Source organism: Strix aluco, chromosome Z, assembly GCF_031877795.1.
Source record: "Strix aluco isolate bStrAlu1 chromosome Z, bStrAlu1.hap1, whole genome shotgun sequence".
NCBI lineage: Eukaryota > Metazoa > Chordata > Aves > Strigiformes > Strigidae > Strix > Strix aluco.
Window position 1 is genome coordinate 12845984 of NC_133971.1, and position 15437 is coordinate 12861420.

Consider the following 15437-nt stretch of genomic DNA (forward strand, 5'->3'; position numbering starts at 1 on the left):
GGAGGGTGAATCAATGCTGCACATGCAGTAGAAAAGGCTGTCTTCTGCAAGTACTCAGTTTGGCCAAAAAACTGGAAGAAAAATTTGAATGAAGCCAGAACTGCAGAAAGAAGAGTCTGGTTTCATAGTCAAGGCTAATAAGCAATAACCTGGAGCATTTTTCTCTGGGCCTGTCCCTGCATAACACTTTTCTTTTAAGTTTAGTTAATGCTATACAATGCCAAGTACATGGAGGTGGGGGGGGGGAAAGTAGAAAAGAAATCATACCAAGGCTTCTGAAGCTGGACACTCAAAGTGGGTTATGGCATTGAATTGCAAGATGTAAATCTAATCTACTAACTTGTGAAATCTGGGGCCTTTTAACTTCCTAAAAGTGTTCTGAAAATACTAGTCATAGCTGACTAATATTTGAGAATGCTTAGATACCACTGTGGCAACTTCCAAATAAGAAACCATCACGAAGCTAATAAATCTGTTTACTTAGCATAATTTTAAGAAAACACAGTAAATATTGTCAAATTTAGACATTGAATTGCTGGTTATTTCATCAGTAGCTATGGTACACAGAAAGTCACACAGCAAATGAAGGTAGCATAATATATTTGGCCCTAAATGCAAAACTACTACTCATTGCAATCAGAATCTGTTTAAAAATGTTGAGTTTTGTTAACAACAATCCAGAATTCTGAACAGTTTTATTGTTGCCACAGTCACCCTGGTTAGGCATGATTAAATTTCAAAAATAGAAAAGCAACAGCAGACCTGGGAGGAGGGTCCTATTTTTTTATACCATCATTAAAAACCAAAGTGTTAGAGGAAGATGAGAAAGAGCCCACTTTCTTTTTTTCTGCGCAAAGCTTCTGAAACTCTAAAGTATCTAAAACAATCTTTTTCTTAAACACAGAAAACTACATTTACATTTTTACATCTTGTTCTAGAACTTCATTAATGAAGTTGCTCACACTAAGGAAATACTACTTAGAGGACTGTTTCTTTTCTAAAGATTCACAGAAAGAGTCTTTAAAACTTTCTGAAATGTAAAACTTTTTAGAAAAGTAATGTTGAATAGAAGGAGCTCAGCAGTTTGCAGTAAAGACTGTTTCTCAGGACAGAAAGTATATTCCTTCTTTGCAGCCTGTAAAATACAGAGGAGTCTATTATAAAAATTGACAAGTAATTACAAGGTCAGAAAAAAATCTTTTTTTTTCTTTTTGGTTTGTTATAAACTGACTTCAGCTGATACTGGTTTGACCACAGGACTTCAGGCTAGATATATTCCAAAATCATTGCAAAATACTAAACAATCAACTTGTGATTTTTCTCCTTTTCACAGACAAATTGTGGTTTTCCTGCATGGATTAATCTTACAATGAATTGGTTTATTCTACTGCAATGTTATGCTTACTTGACATTTCATACCTTTCTGGCTTTGTTTTTTGGACTAGCTCTGGGAGAAAGAAGTTTTCCTCTCTAACACTGAACTCCAGGCTGCCCATAATTCAGAAAGCTCTCCCTAAAAATTGAGATAAAGTGTGTCTTGTTTGGTTTTGTTTTGATACCTGCTAGTGGTAATGCTTAAGATTCTGAGAAGCTTCTTACTGAGTCTAGACTGAAGTACATCCTAATTACTATAATCGTATCAGCCAGTAAAAAAATCAAGCCCCCATACCCATGGTCAAGAGGAACAATTTGATACATATACAGTACATTAATTAATTTTTCTGGGTGAATATCATTGTTACTGCTTAGATTAAGAGAAAAAAGTTCTTTTAGACTGCACATAATGGCAAACTTGCTCCAAGGTTTATGAGATTATTTACTATTTAGGATGTTTCTTCATTGCTCAGAAGTTATTATCACATACTCAGAAGCCTTTGAGAATATGCTGGAATATGACATTTAGCATGATAGCATTTAAATTACATATATCCATATTTCATATTTGAAAGTATTTCATATGTCATCTTTTGAAGATCTGAGATTAGATTTTACTTTCTAGACAAATGACAATGCACAACAACTATTTTTTTATTTCCAGAAAAATCCATTACAAATTCCATGTTACACATAAATCTGCTTTTAAAAGGCAAATCTATTGTGTTTGTACAGATAAACTATAAACAGATCTTTAATGTTGTTTCATGCCAGGGAAAGAAGACATTTTAACCATAGCATGCAAATATTTTGCAGGTGCTGAGAATGAAGTATAATGGAATAGTTTAACTGCTGGAAAGTTCCCATTAAAAGTTCAAGCAAATTAATATTAAGAAAAATAACATTCTCTCACATTTAAGATTTTATATAATCTTTTCAGGTTTTTTTGTCCAAATATGGTGTCAGGAGAAGATTCCTACCATTACACAAAAATATATTCTCATCTTATTCAAATCTCTTTCCGTTTACTGTGTAACAGTTACAGTCAGGAATTCAAGAATGTAACTTGTGAGGCATATTTTGATGGACATATCCTGAGGCTGCAATTCCATAAATGATTAACAGAAAGGAAACAAATGCCTCATTGTCATCAATTGGCTGAGGTAATTGCCATCATGGCTGTCAAAGAAAGCTGCAGAAGTTACTAAAAGGAAGAAGAAATGAGCATCCCTCTGGGCATCAAGTTTACGGTGCTAAGTTGTTTCACTGCAATATATAGAATAATTCAAAGTCAGATAATTCATCACAGCATGAACAACTGTATAGACGAACTGCACACTAAAAGGATATTAACACTTTCCATAAAGTATTATCTAATCCATTATTTTTTCCTGAAGAAAACTGTTGAGAAGGGTCTGTCATTAGCTAGCAGGTGATCACATACATGTTATTTTGTGACCATTGAAAACAGAAATGAAATTGAATTTTTAATGTCTTCACCAGAATATTGTCCTGGTTATTGGTACTGATCCCTTAAAACAAATGTTGATAAATCAAATGAAACATCAAAAGAAAAACAGCCTGAAAGGAGTTCACTTTGTCAGGTAAGATTAGAAGAGTTACAGATTGCAACCTCTCTTCCCACACCTCTTGAGTGGAGGGACCACAGGACAGGGACTGGGGGAGCCAAGTCCTTCCCACTGTAAGAGAAAATCAGGTTTGTGACCAGCTGAAGAATCCAAGCATACATACATCTATGGGACCTGATGAGATACATCCCAGACTCCTGAGGGAATTGGCTGATGCAGTTGCCAAGCCACTCTCTGTGATAATAGAAAAGTCATGGCAGTCAGGTGAAGTCCCCGGTGACTGGAAAAAGGGAAACATTGCACCCATTTTTAAACAAGGTAGAAAGAAAGTACTGACCTGTCAGCCTCACCTCTGTGCCTGGGAAGACCATGGAACAGATCCTCCTAGAAGCTGTGCTGAGGCACATGGAGGACAGGGAGGTGATTTGAGACAGCCAGCATGGCTTCACCAAGGGCAAGTCCTGCCTGACCAAACTACTGGCCTTCTGTGATGGAGTGACTACATCAGTGGACAAGGGAAGAGATACAGATGTCATCTATCTGGCCTTCTGTAAGGCCTCACATGGGCCACCACAACATCCTTCTCTCTAAATTGGAGAGACATGGATTTGATGGGTGGACTGTTTGATGGATGAGGAACTGGCTGAATGGTCACATCCAGAGGATAGAGGTCAACAGCTCAACGTCCAGGTGGAGATCAGTGATGAGTGGTGTTCCTCAGGGGTACGTATTGGGACCAGCACTGTTTAATATATTCATCAATAACTTCATCAAGTGCACCCTCAGCAAATTTGGAGATGACACCAAGCTGAGTGGTGTGGTTGACATGCACGAGGGTCAGGATGCCATCCCGAGGGACCTAGACAAGTTTGAGAAGTGGGCCCATGTGAACCTCAGGAGGTTCAACAAGGCCAAGTGCAAGGTCCTGCACCTGGGTTGGGGCAACAAGGCAACAATCAATACAGGCTGGGGGATGAAGGGATTGAGAGCAGCCCTGTGAAGAAGGACTTGGTGTTACTGATGGATGAAAAGCTGGACATGAGCTGGCAATGTGTGCTTGCAGCCCAGAAAGCCATTTGTATCTTGGGCTGCATCAAAAGGAGCGTGGCCAGCAGGTCAAGGTTGGTGATTCTGCCCCTCTACTCCACTCTGGTCAGACCCCTCCTGGAGTACTGCATCCAGCTCTGGAGTCTTCAGCACAGAAAAGACATGCACCTGTTGGACCAGGTCCAGAGGAGGCCACAAGAATGATCAGAGGGCTGGAACACCTCTCCTATGAGGAAAGGCTGAGAGAGTTGGGTTTGTTCAGCCTGGAGAAGAGAAGGCTCTGAGGAGGCCTTTCAATACTTAAACAGGGCTTAGAAGAAAGATGCAGACAGACTTTTTAGCAGGGCCTTTAGTGATAGGATGGGAGAGGTGTAATGGTTTTAAACTAAAATAGGGTAGATTCAGACTAGATACAAGGAAGAAATTTTTATGATGGTGGTGGTGAAACACTGGGACAGGTTTCCCAGAGAGGTGGTGGATGCCCCATCCCTGAAAACATTCAAGGTCACGTTGGACGGGGCTCTGAGCACCCTGATCTAGTTGAAGATGACCCTGCTCATAGCAGGGGGTCTGGACTCAATGACATTTAATGGTCCCTTTCAACCCAAAGTATTCTATGATTCTTTGTTTCAAGTATCAGAGCCAAATCCTGTGTAAGGAAAGAAAGTCTGTAAATACTTTGTAATAATTTGTGATACAAAAATATATTAATTCACTTAAGCTAGACCACGAGCATTCATATTGTTGCTTTTTTCCTTCTTTCACATCCTTTTCTTCAAAAGTCCATATGTGACCATTAATCCAATGTGGGTCCTAGTTGATTTTTAAGTATTCATACTGGTCTAGACCCACAGCTTGGATAATGTAAATAGCTTTTGTCCCAGGAAAGTCCCAGAATTATAGGAATAACAAAACATAAAAGCTGGTCATGTTGCTTGTGGAGCTGGAAGGTCCTTCTTACAGATCTTTGTTCACAATCTTAGAGATGTTGGGTCTCTCCAGCCAAAAAGGGGGGAGACTTTAATTAAGGATCAGTTGTAACCAAGATCTTCCAGGTCTTCAAGGACTCTTAGGAGGCACAATGGAACACAGTGAGATTTCTAAACATCCCACAGCAAGAGCAGTAACTTCCTGCGCCCAAGACTCTGCTTATCAGAGATTAGATACAAACCACAAGATGCAATTAAGCAGAACAGACAGGCCCACCAAATGGAGAAGGAAGTGTAGGCAGTCATCTGTTACTGATGTACAACTATTTCCACTCCGACTCCTCCTTCCTTTCCTACTTTACTTTCTCAATTTATAAAAGAAGTAGAATAGGAAAAGTTTGTCATACATTCAGTTATCTCCAGTGGCTTACTGAGGACAGCATCTAGCAAATGAACAGTTAAACATTTTTTCTGTGCGCTCAAGCTCTCTGAAGGTAATAATAAAAAAAATTGTTCTTAATTTTTTCTTCTGTTTTAGCTTAAGTATTACCTAAATCCACTTACTAAAGAAACATGACTATCTAATCATCTCCAAGATGACAGAGTCAAGCTGATACATCAATAAACAAATTTGGATCCAGGATTTTATTATCATTTTTAAAAATAGCAAAGACATTGATTATCCAAATTAGACCTGAAATTCAGATTTTATTTAAAGAAAAGATACAATAAATTAAATAATTTCTCTAAAATATAAAAGTTTGACCACAAAACTACAACATCCTGTGCTAATCTAAGAACAGAAGGGTAGACCTATACAGAAAGTGGCGATTGCCAAGTCTCAATGCATGCAACATGGTCTGGATCCAAACTTTGAGCAAAAATATTAAATCAAGTTGTAAGTTCATTCTTCCTTAGTTTCTTTAGAGTTCAAATTTCATATAAGCGCTGAAAGAACTTGTTCAACTTGATGCACGCTTAATGCAAGTACTTCCAAAAATAGTATTTTCATATGACTGCACTTTACAGAACTTCAAAAGCTGTTTAATCACAAAGATCCTTCCTGACTCATTATAATTTCATTGACAGAGTATTGTTTTCTCTATCAGTCAAAGCCTCAAATTGCTAGAATGTTTATATATGATCAAAAGTATCATTTGTGCTAGGCTAGGATGGAGGATGAAACACACCATGCAGTCTAGATTTTAGTGAGATACTGAAAGGAGGACACTGATAATGACCTTATTTTGAATAATGATAGAACTTAATTGTACTAGTAATTTTCTATCCATTAGTTTACTTTGCGATACTTGCAGTCAGAGCAAAGTAAGATAAGGGATGGGTCAAAAACTGTTTAAAGAGGAACAGACAAATCTCTGCAGCGTTGTTTGCTCACACCAGGTGGATTATATAGGAGACCTTTAAATTAATTTGGGGAAGAAGTATTCTTGGCCGTTTAGGTGCTGGCATTGTTTTTCCACTAAAAAGATGATTGAGGTTGGTTAGCTGGAGTACTGAATAGTTTTAGTAAAGAGATAAATAATTGTAATGTGCATTGATTATACCTCAAAGACTAAGAGCCATCAGATTGCTTTCTAATCTGCATAGACTTTAGAAGTCATTCAGTATTCATATATTTTAAACTTCACCTTTGCATCAAAAGACAAATATAAAACCTGGGATGTTTTACTTGGGTGCCTTAAACCTCTGGGTTAAAGTACAGTTTAATTCTTCAATTTTGGTGGTATAAGAAACTTGTACAAAGCATCCCTGACTAAGACATGGCTCATCAGCTCTCAGTTTTGCATGCTTTGTTAATTGATTTTAATCACAGGATTGTGTTTTATCTGCAGATGTCACTTTATAACATGGAGGTAAACATCTGGCTAATAGGGTTTTACTGGACGCTTTAACTTATGGAGAACAGTTCTAAAATATATGGTAGGCAGGTCATTTACTGATGTTCAGTCTCAACATATGTCGTGATTTATAACACAGTGTAGTATGTTATTTGTCACAATTAAGAGTATGAATCACAAGATAAAGAGAAATAAAATCCAAATAATTTTGAGCAAGTTTTGGTCTCTCATTTACAAGTGAAGTAATAATATTGCTGCTTCAACATTCTTATCCTGGGCATATCTGTACAGCTTGTTTCTCCCTAAACTAGAAGCCAAAGACCAAGAGACAATGCTAGACCCAGATTTACAGAGATTAAATCCCACCCAAATTTTTGTGACATATTTCTTACTGGCTAGGTGACTACCAAGGCCTCGGCAGGTGATCAAAGGCTGTACAAGCACCACGTACAGACATCAAGGTGGAACACTAGGTAGGCATGTAGGTATTTAGGTAGAGGTCAAATGAATCTGCACCCAAGAATCATATTCAAACAGATCTCATCTTACAAGGGGGTCACCATTTTATGAGACAGTTGCTGAAATCACACTTTTGTCTAATTTTCACAGCTCTGAAATAAAAAAATCTCTCTCCAGTTTAAACTAAGATAAGAGAATTTCAATTTAGCAGAAGCTTATTAAGACTGCAGATTTCCACTTCATCCGGAATAATCCAGAAAAGTCCTGTTTTTCTGACTGCCATGTCTGAAAATGGAAAGTTGATCAAGCCAAACCACACTGTGAGACAACTCCTTACATAGTTCTGGTCCTCCCCATCCACTTCATTTTTTCCATTTTTTGGGAGGGGACTGGAGAAGGTAGTCATTCTTCAGGAGTCCTTGATTTGGGCTTGGCTTCCCTCTCCTGCCATTGTCTTTCTGAGCTCCTTTGTGGGATTTTTGTCACAAAACATAAAACCTAGATTTAAAAATAAAGAAAAGGGCAAATAATTTTGAAAAAAATATTTCTCTTTTTAAGGATGTTATTCAGCATGATAAGACATCTAGAAAATTACTATTTATAATTTAAGCTTTCCATTTATCCTTACAGTCTCAAACTGTAATGACTGACAGTTACAAAAGGAACCAAAGGAAGTAAAGTGGAGATAAAATAGTATTTAAAAACAAAAGTTGCATCTGGTTTTGCACCTTTCTTTTTTTTTTTTTTTTTTTTGTTTTGGTCTCATCATAGTGCTGCCTTGCTTGGCAGATCTTAGAAGACTTATATTTTGAACACACTCTGAGCTGTATTTCTCCTGAGCTTATCTTATGCTTCGTTTTATCTTTTCATAAAACTTCTGCCTGTTTCAAAATCACATAGCAAGTGACAGATACATGGTGATAAGTACTAGCATTAGATGGGATAAATACACATTCTGACTGTGGGTTTCAAATACTGCCATTGTGAAACCACACTTGGACACAGAGAGTCTGATTAGAGCCAAGTGTTTAATTTTTTTTCTACAGCTCACAAGTTCTGGCACAAACAGCAGGTACATCAGCTTCTTCTACTGCTTTTAGAACAACATAAAGTTCAGTAACACAGTATAAATTCAGTAAACATAATATTAAAGGATTTTTGGCTTCACATTGATAGGGAGGCCAATGAACAGATTATAAACAGGCAAAGAGGGGAATCTCACTTTACTGACTTTGGCCTAAGATTCCCTGAGATAGGGAAAAGAGAAACCATAATTGCTTTTTTCTAACCAACACAGCATAATCTTGACTGGTGGCAATGTTTGTGATTAAGATTACTAGATTTTCTCTGTTATAATGTCCTGCTCCTCAAGTGATTAGCTACTCAGCAAGACAGCAGCTTTAAACAGTTCTGAGTTTCTTTTTACCACCTGGGTTTGCAGCATCTATAATTCTTTGACCACCAAGAATCCAATAACTGATATTAAACCTAGGAGCATTCAAGCTGCTGCTGTTTCAATGTATTACCAGCTGTTTAAAAAAAATTAATATCCATACGAAAGCAGAGTATTAATATAGTTTGTCTCTCTCTGTCCCTGCTAACAGGACTCAAAATAGCTAATCACATGAATATAGGATCTAACTCTCCAAGACTGTAACAAAGCTCAGTGATGACCATTTGAATTGCCTCTTAATGTGCAGACATGACAGAGCACTGTTTGATTTCAAAACAAAGACTCAGTCAGATTGACACTATTTCTCTGAAAGCAGACATGCATCATCAGACCTAGTTAGTCAGGTCAAGAGACCATATCTCTTATTCTTACCCTGCTAGTGTTTGCATGAGTTACAAACTCTGAAAGGTACATTTTCACCAAATACTTGCTGCCTCTCACAGCAGTGAAGTGACCTCCCTTTCCACCCTGCAAAGCAGCATCTGTATAACTGCACTAATTACCTGAAAACCTCAGTTCTAATCACTGTAGGGCCAAAGGAGTTGTTGGCTCCAAGTGCTTTGGCATGATCAGCACTGAAGGTCTTCTGACTGCTGGCAGACTCGGTAATGAGTTCCCAGTACTAGGGGATTATCAGACCAGGCCTGTTTTACTACCTCTTTGTTCTAAGCAGAGATCTAAGAAACAATTCACTTGCTAGGGAAAAAGTGTTACTCTCCATCAGTGATAAAGACTTTTTCTTTGAAAGGAATTACAAACAGCAACTATCCCCTGTATCTTAAGCTTTTGTTGAATGCCCCACAGGGCAAGAGATTAAAAAAATTATACATATACATATATCAATATATATATATCAATATATATATTTCATATGTTATAAGACCCTGCGACGTCATGGCCAGCCTGGGATCTACCTGTGTGCCTTCCTGTTTGCCCTCATGCAACTTCATTGAGTAATACAGAATGTCTGGAATTGACTAAACACAGTCACTTACTCCACTCAAATCCCCATGAACTCCATGGATTTGCTACTCATCACATCTCCAGATACCAGGCATCCCCTGGGAAATCCAAGAATCCCTATGGACCACTTTATCACTTCAAGAAAACAACTCATGAGAGCAGCACAAAGACTTCCCAAAAAAGATTTGGGAGCAACTTCCTATTCAATTGTATCCTCCAGCCCAAAGTCAAAGGAGCACCATCAAGAGGTTCAGCTTTCTTTCAGACAGAATTGCTCCAGCAGCAACTCCAGCAACACCCTTCCAAACCACAAAGGAAGCATCAAAGAGCCTATCAACAACCCTCCTTAACATCCTCTTCGGAGGCATCCCAACGGAGACAGCCACCTAAAGGCAGTTTTGAGAGGAACTGTAAGAGCCACGGATCAACCCACTTCACAGCCTGACAGCTGTGAGTTTTAGCAAGTGCCTGGAGTTACCAAAGACTGATGGTTTCTCAAAACTCTCAGCAAAGGGTTCACAGACAATTTCCAAACTCTTTCAAACCTCTCTATATTCCCAGTGCCTAGCTGGAGTGATGATGAAGAAGTCAGTTCCTTAATACACCCAAAACAGCAGAGGAAACACCTACAGGACCTCAAGGGGAAGAAATCCCAACTCTATTTCTGTTGCACAAGCATTTTGGAGTCTCTCATTTCCAAATGTACAAGTACTTGCCTTTCTTTGAATACAGTACCAAAATCTATCTGTATATGGCATTTCTTGCAGCTGCAATGACAGCACCAAACCAAGCAGAGTAATACATCAGAGAGAGTATTTCAGTGCAACATCTTAAGTGTTCGTAAATTAAGCAAACACAGTACTGCATCTCACATGTATTATCAATTCACTTTCTATATAACTTTTGGGTTAGTCACACAGAATTACTATCTCAGAGCTTCATGAAAAAGGAAAAGCAGTTTTCTGCTGAAACCCCCCCACTGCAAGGCAATCCAGCAAGTGCATTCCCTCCTTTCTGTGGCATCACTGCCCCTGTGTCTGCATCTGCCAACTTCTATACATAAGAGTTATGCCTTGCCTAGAACAGTTTCTTCATGAAGAGGAGTTACTGTGGATTACACAGAACAGGAAGGTGAGTTCAGTAATGATACAGACCTTTTAAAGCTGCATCAGGACTAAGATTTGATTCTTTTTAGGGAGAAGGGATAATCCAGAGTTGAACTTGAAAGCCGAGAGGAAAAAATCTGTCCAGACACGGGAATAGCCAGTCGAGTGTGTGACCCAGTCTGAACTCATTGATTTGAGTACCTTGAGATGTGTCACACATCATGTGGCGCAAAGCCCCCAACAGGTAAAGGACTATTTTAAAATTAGTTCATTCTGTGACAAAGTAGTTCTGTTAAAAAATATTTGTCAGAAAATATATATTTCACATTATCCAGAAAGCAGTGTAAATGCATTTTATGACACTGTATTGGTTCTTGCTAATCCCCAGGAGACTTGTAACTATTCTGAAGACAGCAGAAAGTTAAAATAAATGTCATAACATGTAACTTGCATAATTTGGCACTTGGTTACAGGTACCAATGGAGTAAAATGTTCTTAACTGTTAAGGTTTAAATATGACTGCTAGTGGCCAGTTTTTAAAAAGGGAGTGATAGGTAACTTCTGGCACAAAATCATTCCCAAGCTGCTTTTCAAAAAATTCCCCTGTGACAAGGGGGTAGCATAAGACACAGCTGGAAATTCCCAAAGGTTGTGTATAACATGGATGCAATGCTTATATGATAATCAGTGAATAAAGACCTTGGTGCCTGGGTATGCTCATTTACACATGATCTTTAGAACGCTGGTGAACTTTCTGAAGCATTAGTTTCTGTAAAATTCATCAAGATGCACTGAAGAACAGAGTGAGCTAAGAGTAAAATCAGTCAGGGAGGAAAGAAGAGGGGACTAAAGGGAGGCCCTAAGTGGATTTTACATTTTTCTGCTATCAATAAACAGCAATTGTGTGTTAGTTATGCAATACATGGATTATGGTAAAAAACTTTTCATATCAAGATTGTTTCTCCAAACAATGTTTTGTCAGTATTTTTCCTATGTATTTTAAAAGGAGTCTGCTAACAACTTCTAAAGACTTACTTGTAATCTTAGCTATGAGTCAGAAATGCTGTTTGCGCTTCTTTTTTTAAAATTTGAACTGAAATTCCAAGATATTCTTCAAATCTCCTTTCCCCATCACTTCTTCAACAGCTTCCTATCAGAAAAGTATATTCACTCTGTGACGATGTTAGGTTGCAAAAGGATCTTTAGCAGAAAAAAAAGAAGGGAAAAATATCTGTCAGTTTGTAGTTAACAACAATGAAGGAAACTAGGTCCTTTATCTAACACATTCACATATAAGATAAAGAGTTCAATATATTCTTTTTTGTTTAGTTTTTAGAAAACTATAGAAGTAAATAAGGCTTCCAGCTATTTGTTAATTATTTTGGATGACTCACAGGAGCACCCAGATACCATCATATCAGCATAGTCCTTCATCAAATACTTGCATATGAAAATGGGTCAGAGTATCCACCCAGAAAAATCATACTCTTCCTTGTATGTTTACTTCAACGTTTTTATGTACTTATATGGAATTGTTAAGCTAATCATATTTTTGCCAAACTGGCTATAACATAATCCACCTATGACTGACCAACTACAGAAGAAAAATTAAACAAACATTTTGCTGTTGTTAAACTTTTTTCTGAGGGTTTGAGCTTCTGAAGCCAGAAGGTCACTTGGATTATGTATACAATGTTGGTAATTGCATTCCTTAAATCTACAAAATGCCACGAAGCTCACTATTTTCCAAAATAGCTTTGCAAACAATGACAATTACTGCCCAGACATTTTCAAACACAGCAGGTTATTGGCTTAGGCAGTGATGGAAACCCTAAAAAGAAGATAAATATTTTGAAATGCACTGTAAATCAAATTTGTGCACTGAACTAAGAGTGGATTATCTGCCTCTAAACAGCAGAAGATGTTTTAGTTTAAGTGGCTTTTTCCATGCTTATTTACTAGAATTATTTTCAATTGTGTCTTTCTGATTTTTCTTTTCATTTTCACAAGATTTTTAGCAGTTGCATTGTAATAAATGACACTAATTAGTTATACATACTTTACTCATTACATTTACTGGTGTCCAATAACTCACAGTTTCTCAATATTTTAATAAAAATTGTATTTTTCAGATTCAAAATTGATTGGGAACAATGCTGTGTTGGTTTCACGCTGCTCTGCAAGTATTTATAGTATATGTATCTACAGTCTCAACTGAGCAAATTTCTATGATGTAACTAACTGAGTCCTTGACTGAGTCTGTGAGGAGAATTATTATACTGTGATGTACTATATTTTGATACTGTGGTACCAAGACAAAGGCAGCCACCTTTTGCATCCTTCATTTCAGAAAGTGAGTATCTGGACAAGAAAAAAAGACAGCCCAAATGGGAATTCATACAATTGACTGTCCGAGCAGCTTTGGCTAGTATCAATAGAAGGGTAACACCAGGAAGCCAAAGACACTGGTTTTATGTATGTGCACTCAAAGCTAGTTAAGAATTATCAGGTTTCTGACTTTGTGCCATATTTACATTCTCTGGCAGAGCAAGGCTGTTGTAGGATGAAGACAACATTACCTTAGTACTCTCTGAGGAGTCATTCAGCAGACCACAAGTTCAGGTTCACTGGGCACCTTCATGAAAGAAGTAATATAAGTAAGCCAGGATGCTGCTAGATTGTTGTTGAGGGTTTACTGATTAGTATAGAGCTGGTATTGCATCCTTCTCTTTCCTAGCAGATCACAGATGTTAGAGACAAAGAGAATGTCATCAGAATAGCCCTGGGCTGGGGCAGTTTCCAGCTGGAAGAGAATCCCTTGAAACGACCCAGAAGGAAGCAGCATTTCACTAAGTCAGGTCATTATTTTTATAAAATGGGGATCAAAGCTTAAAATTTTACAAAACGGTTTCCTTCACTGAGAAAGATAAGTATAACTGACACATCCTAAAAACTGTGGTGAGTGTTCCATTGTTAATCAGAATTTGATATTTATCCCGCTAGACCTTGTAATTTTATATTGTCTGAAAGCATTTGTGTTTCCTACTGAAAGACTACTGCAATGACATGAATCCAGCTGTTGAGTCTCCTACCTTTCCTCTCACACTTAAAAAAGTAATTTTCTAGCTTTCCTCAGTATACAGAGGGGAAAAATATGAAACAAGTAAACCATAAGGCTTAAGAAAGGGCTAATAAGGGAATAGCAACTCAGTACTTTGGGTTTGGTTTGGTGGGGTTTTTTCCCCAAGACAGTTTCGTGATTTTTTTCAAATACTAGTTTAAGATTTTTGAGCAGTAGGGCTGACTATTCATCTGTGCATCCTCTGCCAAACTTCCATAGACTAAGTCCAGGTAAGTACAGGCCATTAAAAGCAACCTCCAAGAACAGCATAAACTTGATCAAAATAAAGATAAACATACACTGTTGAATGACATACACGGTATAATAAGGAAAACACAAGCAAAACCAAGCTGACATTTTACACACAGCCACAGAAGTCCATTGCACAATTCTGGATATTCTGTGCAAGGTGACTGCTTTTGTAATCAAGTTGCTCAAACCACAGAAGAATGATCAAAATTTCAGTTCAAAGTTTACCAAAACATGTTACTGCTCTCTTACCCTTTTACTTCTAAAGAAGATTCAAGTTTTATTGTTTTGAAGGCTTTAAGTCTCAGACTGTTAACAAGCAACATACCTCTTGGCAGCTCTTCACTATCCTGATGACCAGCTCAGAGTCAACACACACTGTAAGTGTTTGTTCATCAGCTCAGCAGAATTACACGGGACTCAGGGAGCATCTGGAATTCAAGAACATTGCTGTCTTTGTGGCAGGCTGATTTATGGACATCATTTTTGCAACTGCTGATCATTTGCAGGTCACTCATCTTTTAAATACAGCATAGCCAATTAAAACAGGCTATCCAAAGAGGTATAGAGTTCAGTTCACTGCTGCAAGTCACTGAGAGAGTCATAGCTTCTTTCTTTTAATAGCATACATAGCATTTCAGAGGTTCACTGAAGGAATTAAACTGACAACAGTTTCTGTCTCTGCAGTCCCTGCATGGGCCCTCCACTCTCCATCCTGAGGACCAAGCTTCTGCAAGGGAAGTCCCCTTGGTGTCTCTGAGCTCAAAACTTTTCTACACGTTTCTCATGCTCCATCTACCCACAAGAGCCATATCCTCTCTGCTGCAGGGTCACCTCTGGCTGGGACCTGTGGTCTCCACCAATTCATCCAACACTTGTGCTGGGATCCCCTCACTACCTGAGATTTCCTCAGCCCTTCACACCCTCCCAGGTCCCCTACTCCATCTCATGGCCTCACTCTCCATCCCCATTCCTTGGCCCCTCTGCAGCTTCCCCAGCCCAGCCACTGTTTCCCTTCCCCAGGTCACTCAGTGAGGGAGGGACCCACCAATGCGCATGCCCCAGAGCTGCAGCCCCACCATGGCTCCCCCAGCCCCACTGTCGCCTTCCACCTCAGCTTGAGCATGCTCCCTTGGAGCTGTGTGGCTGCTCACTGTGGCATTCCCTTCACTCCTCCAGGTGAGGAGGCAGCTGCGTCAGAGGCTGGACAGTGGTTGCTGCTGAGGTCAGCCCAGGCAGCCAGTGAGGTCCATGGACGCTCCTTACCCAGGGTGCTCCCCAGACCCGA